This window comes from Lissotriton helveticus, chromosome 6, assembly GCF_964261635.1.
Source record: "Lissotriton helveticus chromosome 6, aLisHel1.1, whole genome shotgun sequence".
In the NCBI taxonomy this organism is placed as follows: domain Eukaryota; kingdom Metazoa; phylum Chordata; class Amphibia; order Caudata; family Salamandridae; genus Lissotriton; species Lissotriton helveticus.
Window position 1 is genome coordinate 360,657,040 of NC_136067.1, and position 9,790 is coordinate 360,666,829.

The window sequence follows — 9,790 nt, forward strand, 5'->3', positions numbered from 1 at the left end:
TCTGGTCAATGGAATTAACTTCTGGGAGAAGTTCTGAATAAACCTCCTGTAGAAATTAGCGAAACCAATTAAACTTTGGAATTCTTTCACTGACATGGGAGATTCCCAATCGATTACTGCCTTTATCTTGTTCTCATCCATAGTTATTCTGCTTGGTGCTAATACAAATCCCAGAAACTCCACTGAAGAGACGTTAAATGCACATTTCTCAAATTCGACAAATAGACTGTTTTCTAGCAGTCTTTGCAGGACCTTCTTTACATTACCTCATGTTCTTCCACAGTGTCAGAGTAAATCAGAATGTCATCGATTATATACTTTTGCATTTCGATCAATGAACTCTTTCAGTAAATAATTATTAACATACTGAAAGGCGGCTGGGGCATTGCATAAACCATAGGGCATGACTTGATATTCAAAGACCCCCTGCTTGGTTCGGAAAGCTGTCTTCCATTCATCTTCTTCTCGTTTTCTGACCAGATGGTATGTCCCTCTCAAATCCAACTTAGTATAGACCTTTGCATCCTTTACCTGGTCCAATAATACTGATATCAAAGGCAAGGGTTATTGATTCTTAATAGTAATCCGATTGATTGTTCTATAGTCAATACAAGTTCTTAATTCTCCACTTTTCTTTGGAATAAAAAAAAGTGGAGAAGACACGGAGGACTAGGACCGTCTTGTGAATCCATTTTCAAGGTACTTTTGTATGTATTTCTTCAGATGTTCATCTTCTCGTTCTGTCAGGGCATAAATCCTGCTACATGGGAGATTCGATCCTGGTTCCAGATCGATTTTACAATCAAATTCCCTGTGTGGGGGGAAGCCTTTCCGCTTCCGCCTCACTAAATACATCTTGATACTCAGTGTACACTGAACAAATCGTAATTTCTCTTTCGCTTAAGTGAAATGCAGGGGTTTTCTCAGAGTCTCTTTTGCATCCCTGATGACAGTTCTCTTTACAATATTCCAAATTCATGGTTATGGATCGAGCTCCCCAATCGATTGTAGGAATATGTTCTGTTAGCCATGGCAACCCCAATATCAATTGAAACTGTGGGGCATCTATGCGATTGAATTGCATGGTTTCCAGATGTCCTTCTTCTGACTCCAACTCCACTGGTTCGGCATGGCTCACTATGGGTCCTGATGAAAGATTGGTACCGTCTACTGCGGACAGCTTTGCTCTTTTCCTTCTTGATTTCCCACAATCCAATCTTCTCGACGAACTTAAGATCACAAAAATTTCCCGTAGCCCCTGAGTCTACCATTACTGTTAATTGCTTCAAGGTTTTCTTCCTAAACCGTAAGGTCATCATCATAACCAAATGTGGGGCTGCAGACTGCAAGGTATTTGACAAGATATGTGAATCTGGAGCTGTTTTAGATTCTGCAACCACCAGTCCAACTCCACTTACTGGTGGTGCAAGGCGTTTTCTGACGGTGTTTGCTTTGGTTTCTTAAGACAATTTTGAACGAAATGTCCATTCCCTCCACAATAGAGGTATTGTTTGTTAACTCTCCGTCTTTCCTTTACTTCCTTAGAGAGGGGTCCCCGTATGGTTCCGATTTGCATGGGTTCAGACCCACGGGCTGAGTCGTTTTCCTTGTTGCCTTCTGTTCTTGCTCCATCAAACCTGGCCACACTTGTACGAAAATCTAGCTTTCTTTCTCCTCTTCTTTCACTTTGGCGAAAGTCGATCTCTAAAACCAAATCAATGAAGGCCGAAATCTCAGTAGGTCAATTTGGCACTTGCGCCAAGGCATCCTTCAATTCGTCTTTTAAGCCTCAATAGAACACTGCTGCTCGTTTGTTCTCTGGCCATTCAGTTTCTACAACCAACTTAATAAACTGGGCTAAATAAGCAACCAAATCGCAACTGCCTTGTTTTATTTCCAATAACTCATTGTCTGTTGCTTGAGAGACTCTTTGTCGGTCAAATATTAAAAGAGATTCTTTTTTAAATTCATCTAGATCATACAACATTGGATCATTTCTTGTCACCATTGGCATAGACCAAGACGTAGCGTCTCCGCTTAAGTATGACAAGATAAACGACACTCAAGACTGCGCATCGGGGAAAACTGCCGGACGACACATAAAGTGTAATGTGAACTGTGTTAAAAATACTTGAGAAAAATTTGGAAATCCCTGTCTAGCAAGACAGCAGATAGCTGTTTTTAGTACTTATGGAAGTGGTCTGGTTTGAAAGGGATAATATTCTATACCATTATATATAGGGGGCAGATTTACCTACTAGGTGAAGCACTGTACTCCAACTTAATGAACTTAAAAACGCACTTGAATATACCAAACAGAAAAAGTTTTTTGTCTTCCAGGAAGACGACAACACGGAGGAGCAGGGAGGCCACAATTGAGACATAAGATATTTGGATCCTGTATGAAAGAAATCCTGATATTGTGTTCGAGTAACATATAATCTCGAGGACGTCCATAATAAATCGGCCAAAATCACAACAAGGTTCAAAGACTATAAGAAGTTCCGCCCTGACTGATGGTGGCTCCTCCGTGTACAGATAACATAGAGTTGCTTATATTAAGAGTATAGCTCAAGGAAATTGAAATACCTGAGCATCTCACAAATACGTATGGAATTATTTTGAAATGCATCAATTTTAAAACACAGAAATAATGGAGTCAAATGTTTTAAGGTCCTGAAGAAGGTGTGAAAAAAGAAAAAGCACCGAAACGCTGCGTCGACTGTTTTTGACTTTTTATATTATACTGTACAACCATGTTAAGTGTTTTTTTTTTTTGTTTTTTTTTTCTTTATCTCTGATAATGTGTTAGATTGTAACCCAATTGGGAGGTAAATAAATTCTTATGATCGTTTTTAACGACAAAAAACTTTTTCTGTTTGGTATATTCAAGTGCGTTTTTAAGTTCATTAAGTTGGAGTACAGTGCTTCACCTAGTAGGTAAATCTGCCCCCTATATATAATGGTATAGAATATTATCCCTTTCAAACCAGACCACTTCCATAAGTACTAAAAACAGCTATCTGCTGTCTTGCTAGACAGGGATTTCCAAATTTTTCTACTGTTCCAACCCCTCTCCCTGTTAAAAATATCAGGGGTACCTCCTATTTGTTTTGCTTAAAAATACTTGAGCCTTCTGAGGATCTCCTTTGAATTGTTCATGGACAAGGAATTAATAACTTGGGTAGTGATCTTTGGTTGGGAAGCTGATGCATCACTAGGATTTCCTTCTGGGAAAGCTGAATATTTTAAACTAGTACTAGACGCTAGGTTACTTACTTTTGAAATGAAATGAAATGAAAGGAGTCTTGTAAACGCGCGACTTAGCCCGAAGGCATCAAGGCGCCTAACAAAAGATCAAAAAAGCAATAGAACAGTAACTACAAGTACGCCTTTGCAAACAGCCAGGTTTTTAAAGCTTTACGGAACCGCGGGACAGAAGGCTGGGCTTTAATTTCGCATGGGAGAGTATTCCATAGCTTAGGGGCGATTTAGGAAAAGGCCCTACCGCCCCATCTGCTCTTACAAAAACGAGGTACCACCAGCAGATTTTTTGAGGAGGAACGTAAGAGTCTGCCCGAAACATAGGGGGCCTGCAATTTCTTGACCCCACCTGCACCATTACCAGAAAGTGCACTATGAGTCAGGCAGAGCACCTTGAAGGTGATCCTCGCTTCAATAGGAAGCCAATGTAAGGCCTTCCTAGCTGCTGTCGATGATGCCAATCTGGGAGCGTCAAGAACAAATTTGGCGGCCGCATTTTGCGGGGTCTGAAGACGCTGTGTTAGGCTCTTATTCATGCCGTGTATAGGGCGTTACAATAATCGAGTCGCGAAGCGACAAGTGCTACCACCACTTGCTTCTGCGCCTGGGGGGACAGGTATACTTTATTTTCCTGAGTATTTTGATAATCCCCCAGCAGGTAGCAACAGTTCTGTTGACCTGCAGAGTCATGGAGAGGGCAGGTTCAATCAGAACTCCTAGATTCCGCGCTGACTCCGTGGGGGTAGGACAAGCCCCCAGCGAGGGCGGCCACCATTCAGGTGACCAGGATGTTATTATTAGGACCGAACACCAGAATCTCAGTTTTATCCCCGTTCAACTTTAATGAATTGTAAATCATCCATTGTGACACTGCTTCCATGCAGTTCCTAAAGTTGAGCGGGGACGAGCCATCGGGGTGAGAAAGGGACACCAGAATCTCTGTGTCATCTGCATAGGAGACTACCTCCATCCCAAAAGATCTAACCAACTTGGCAAGTGGGGTCACGTAGATGTTAAACAGGGTCGGACCTAATGCCAATCCCTGAGGGACCCCACATTGCACCGGTAGGGATGGAGATAAAAAGTCTTCCAGCTTAACCCTCTGAACCCTCTGGTCGAGGAAGGAGGCCAACAGTCTCAAGGCCGCCCCTTCTACCCCTATCTCCTTCAGGCGAGATGTTAGCACCGAGGGGGACAGGGTATCGAAGGCGGCCGTGAGGTCTAGAAGGACCAGGATGGTGGAATGACCCTGGTCTACCTCCAAACGGATGTTATTCAATACGACCAAGAGGGCTGACTCAGTACAATGGTGTTTCCTGAAGCCGTGCTGGGATTGGTCCAGGAGATCTGAGGAGTCAAGAAAAGCCGCCAGATGTTGGTTAAGATACGTCTCCAGCATCTTTGCGGGTGCTGGGAGCAGAGAAATGGGGCGGTAATTCTTGAGCACCTCAGGGTCAAGTGTGGACTTTTTAGAAGGGGCTTGACCACTGCGTTCTTCCAGTCGGATGGAAAAATGCCCTCTCTCATAGCCCTATTCATGATGTCAAGAAGAGAGGGGAGCAAGGAGTCTCTGCAATCCTTCAGGACCTTAAGGGGACATGGGTCCAAAGGGGATCCCGATCTTGTCTTGCTTAAAAGCAGATCAAGCTCCTGATAGGATAAAGGCGGAAACTCTACCAAGCTCTTTGGGGGCAGTTAGAGAGATCTCCTTTGAGAGCGGAGAGAGGGGAACAGGCGGAGGAGGAGTAACAGATCTTTGTACTTCAAGATTCAGGTACATATCCGCAATCTTCGAGTGGAAGAATCCTGCGATTTTATCACAGAATTCTTGGGTGTCTGCAACACGGTCCGGTATCTGTAGCGCACAAAGCAAATCCACTATTTTAAAAAGATCTCTGGGAGAGGAAAGAGTCGTCGTCAGGTTAGCAAAGTACTCTTGCTTAACTCTGATGATCTCCAACTTGTACTCCCTAAGGAGCAACTTGTGTTTATCTCTCTCCTTTAGATTCCAGCTTGATCGCCAAAGTCTTTTTTGCTTCCTACACCCTTGTCTCATGAGCCTAAGAGGCTCCGAAAACCAAGGAGCAGAAGGTTTCTTTCTGGCAAAGTAGCAAGAGGCGAGAGGAGCAAGCGCATCGACTGCTGCGCTAATGGCTTTGGATAGTTCCGAGGCCGCTAGGTTAATGTCCTCGTAAAGGTCGGGTTTATAATTTTGCATAAGTGGAGCTAGCGAGGTGCTTGTGATGTTCTTAATTTTCCTCCTGAGCTTGATGTGACTGGAAACACCTGACTTAGCGGGCTTAGAGGTGACCAAAAGCTCCAGGGGGACAGCGAAATGGTCCAACCAGGACAGTGGAATAGGGACTTCGGTTTTAAGCCTGTCATCATTAGAGAAAACTGCATCCAGTATGTGGCCCGCCTGATGCGTGGGTTGTTTAACCAGTTGCACCAAGTCACATGCGGATAATGAGTCGAGGAGATCCAAAGAATCCCTAGAATCGAGATTATCTAAATGAAAGTTTAGATCACCCAAAACTGTCAGGTTGGCTGCTCCGAAGTAGGGCTCCAGGATATTAAGGAGGGACTGGGTAAAGTCAGTTCTAGACCCAGGAGGTCTATATACCAAGATACCTGCGAAAGGCGCAGCCTCTGGAGATTTGATAAGGAAGTGCAGGGCCTGAAAGGGATCAGAAGGCCTGGAAAGTTGAGTAGTGTGACAGGAGTGAGAGGTCTTATAAAGAATTCCAAGGCCACCTCCTCTGCGCCCAACCCTATCCAGTCTAACTAGTGAGTATCCATCCGGCACAGCCTCAACCAGATCCGGACCTGAGGACTCATTTGCCCAGGTTTCAGTCAGAAAAACCCAAGTGGGCTTTTGGACTAAAACGAAATCACGAAAAGCGATATTGTTTTTCACTAAGGATCTAGTGTTGATAAGAAAACCCGATTCTTTCAAGGTAGCTGACATAAGAGTCGAGGCAGGGGGGTGCCTAACATGGCACATTGCCGGTGACTTACCAGAGGTGCTGAAACAGGAGCAATAAAACGCATCCTGTAAAATATCAGGCGAACAGGTAAAATGACAGGGAAGCGATGCAGGTCTCAGGCGGACCAGGTCCCGATAGGAATATAAAGGACCTATTGGAGGAAGCATATCAGGAGCACCCAAAGACCAGAGAATCCCGCCCTTTAGCCCATCCCTAGCGCAGACTCTGGCACGACTCAGGCGCAGCGAAGGCGCGCCCGCTGCGTGATACCGCTGCGCTCTGAGAACTGGCTTAAGTAGGGCTGCCACGTGTATTCAGCACAACTAGACCGCACCAGATGGTGCGCTAAAGCTTCACCACCCCTCCCAAGATGGCGGCCGATTTACAAAGATTTACAGACCCCCAGAACCGGACCCGCTAAAACAGCGGTGGAGCAACAATTATGTGCAGGTAAGAGGGAAAGATGCACTGCATTAAAAGCAGGGAATAATAGTAAAATAAAATAACCAAGATACAAAAACAGGTATTAAAATACGAAGCGCGTCTACCACACAGCGCTAGCATGCGCAAGTTCGTAATGCAGTTAGAGTAGATGTACCTTGTCCAGGAAGAGCCAGGGATCGACCCGCCTTAAGTAGGGCTGCCACGTGTAGTCAGCACAACTAGACCGCACCAGATGGCACGCTAAAGCGTCACCACCCCTCCCAAGATGGCGGCCGATTTACAAAGATTTACAGACCCCCAGAACCGGACCCGCTAAAACAGCGGTGGAGCAACAATTATGTGCAGGTAAGAGGGAAAGATGCACTGCATTAAAAGCAGGGAATAATAGTAAAATAAAATAACCAAGATACAAAAACGGGTATTAAAATACGAAGTGCGTCTCCCACACAGCGCTAGCATGCGCGAGTCCGTAATGCAGTTAGAGTAGATGTACCTTGTCCAGGCAGAGCCAGGGATCGCACCGCCTTAAGTAGGGCTGCCACGTGTAGTCAGCACAACTAGACCGCACCAGATGGCGCGCTAAACGTCACCACCCCTCCCAAGATGGCGGCCGATTTACAAAGATTTACAGACCCCCAGAACCGGACCCGCTAAAACAGCGGTGGAGCAACAATTATGTGCAGGTAAGAGGGAAAGATGCACTGCATTAAAAGCAGGGAATAATAGTAAAATAAAATAACCAAGATACAAAAACGGGTATTAAAATATGAAGCGCGTCTACCACCCAGCGCTAGCATGCGCGAGTCCGTAATGCAGTTAGAGTATATGTACCTTGTCCAGGCAGAGCCAGGGATCGAACCGCCTTAAGTAGGGCTGCCACGTGTAGTCAGCACAACTAGACCGCACCAGATGGCGCGCTAAAGCGTCACCACCCCTACCAAGATGGTGGCCGATTTACAAAGATTTACAGACCCCCCAGAACCGGACCCGCTAAAACAGCGGTGGAGCAACAATTATGTGCAGGTAAGAGGGAAAGATGCACAGCATTAAAAGCAGGGAATTATAGTAAAATAAAATAACCAAGATACAAAAACGGGTATTAAAATACGAAGCGCGTCTACCACACAGCGCTAGCATGTGCGAGTCCGTAATGCAGTTAGAGTAGATGTACCTTTTAGGGTCAAATCTGTAGTCTCTTTTCTTACCTCCCTATTCTCTTCTCTGACCGATATTCATTCCCTTTGGATTCCTTCTAATATTTCCCCTAACTTCCCTGCTAAACAATACGTGGGCACTTCACTCTGTCAGATCTTTCAGAGTTGATGCTCTTCTTCCAAATGCACAGGAGCCGAATGTCGCAAGTTCCCAATGCCTCACCGAGACCTCTTGGCAACAAACATTGATAGCATGAATGCCAAGGAGGCCTAAGGGGGGAAAGGGGATGGGATAGAGAAGAGACTGTCACACTGCGTCTGATTCTTTCTTCAGCTTCAGACGCCGTCTTTTTCTTGTCTTCTTATGCTAACTGGCTTGTACTCAACTGTAAAAGAATTTACTTGTTAATACATTAATAACCTTTTTTCTTTATTCTGTATTATTGCGACGCCTCTATGTACCTACCCAGTCTTGCTGTGAACTGTGCTTCTCTTCTATCTTTGTTTGTTAGCTTCCAGTGCTGTTAACTAAAGGTATAGGTTTATTAGTCCTTATTTATGTGTTTCTTCCTAATACAATCTTCCTCTTGAATGTTTTTCAGGTTTCCTCACCTATTTCCTGCACTGCTGCTGTGTCAAGTGGGTTTTGGTATGGTAAGTATTCCTTATTTACATTTAACTCTCTTGCTTCACCTAAACCTTTCTCTTTTGTCTCCTTTTCTCAGTTTGAATCTTATCATTTGTCTATATATGCATTTTCCTAGGAGTTACTTCACTCCTAATTAATACAATACTACAGACAAGAATAGGTTGGCCTGACTTCGTTTTACTTCGTAATTGCCTTTTACTCGAGTTCCCTACTATCCTTCTATGACTTGTGCTGTCTCTGCCTTATTGCTTACAGCTCGCAACTTGCACCACTAAGAGCATGCCCAGAAATTCGTTCACAACTCCAATGCACATGACTAGGAACAAGACTTCTCCTCAGAAATAATTGTGCAAATGCTCCAACCCAGCCAAATATATCTGAACAGTCTTACTTGATTTCAGGCTTCTTCTGGATTCCGCTGCAACAAGAAAAGAAACCTTTATTTTAACGCGACGCAATTTCCCTGTCTAAACTTCAGGAACCTCCATTACTCCTCTGGATTAAGGTGAAGTGCGCCACAGCGCAGACTCGACACCTGGTTCCCCATGATTGCGGTCAAGCACTACAGCGCTGACTTGCTGCTCGAACAATTCTCTCTTGGTGGCCATCTTCGATTCCTGACTCACCCTAGGTTTGCTTTGCCTATACCTTTTCCTTTTGTACAATTGTGTCTTAAAGGCTATAGTGTTCATCCTGTGCTTCTTGCCATTACGTGACCTGATAGCCCTGACAGAAATGGACAATTATTGTTTTTTCAGCAACTTTTACGTTTTCGGGAGGTGTAATTGATGTTGCCTTTGGTTGTTTATGGTTGGGGCACTTTTAATGTTTCTTTTCTGACATGCTGATTTCCTGGTGGTGGGTAAAGGCCGATCCATGTGTGGGTCAAGCTACATTTTGGTTATATATTTATTTGTGTAATTTTGCCTGCAATGCTACAAGAAATATTTGGGAGGGGCAAGTGCTCCAGGTATGATAAGCCAACTATGTTCTGTGTTCTCCATGCCTCGATTCTATCTTTTGCTCTCTATACCTACTCTTTTGCTGGCTATGTGTCATCCACCAGTTTGTGAAGCCAGATAGAGAGAGTGTGTGTGTCTGTGTGTGTGTGTCTATGTGTGAGGTGGCAAATTAGCATTTATTCTCCATGTCTCCTTCTTTACTGGCCAAGTGGTGGTGATGGTGGTGAGTGACCACCATTTTGTGGAGCCAGTGTGTGTGTCAGTCATTTTAGTGCACATTTAAAAGTCATTACCTAAGCAAACCACTGTGCCAGCCTATGCGGCACCCTC

General features: G+C 44.5%; 1 long non-coding RNA gene across 1 annotated transcript in view; it reads right to left on the reverse strand.

Annotated features, from left to right (window-relative positions):
* Positions 1-8,994, reverse strand: part of LOC144761364 (uncharacterized) — a 118,559-nt gene extending 109,565 nt beyond the window's left edge. Inside the window, exon 1 of the long non-coding RNA XR_013595685.1 lies at positions 8,890-8,994. This is a non-coding gene — a long non-coding RNA (uncharacterized LOC144761364). The remainder of the gene's footprint in view (positions 1-8,889) is intronic.
* Between the last annotated feature and the right edge of the window lie 796 nt (positions 8,995-9,790).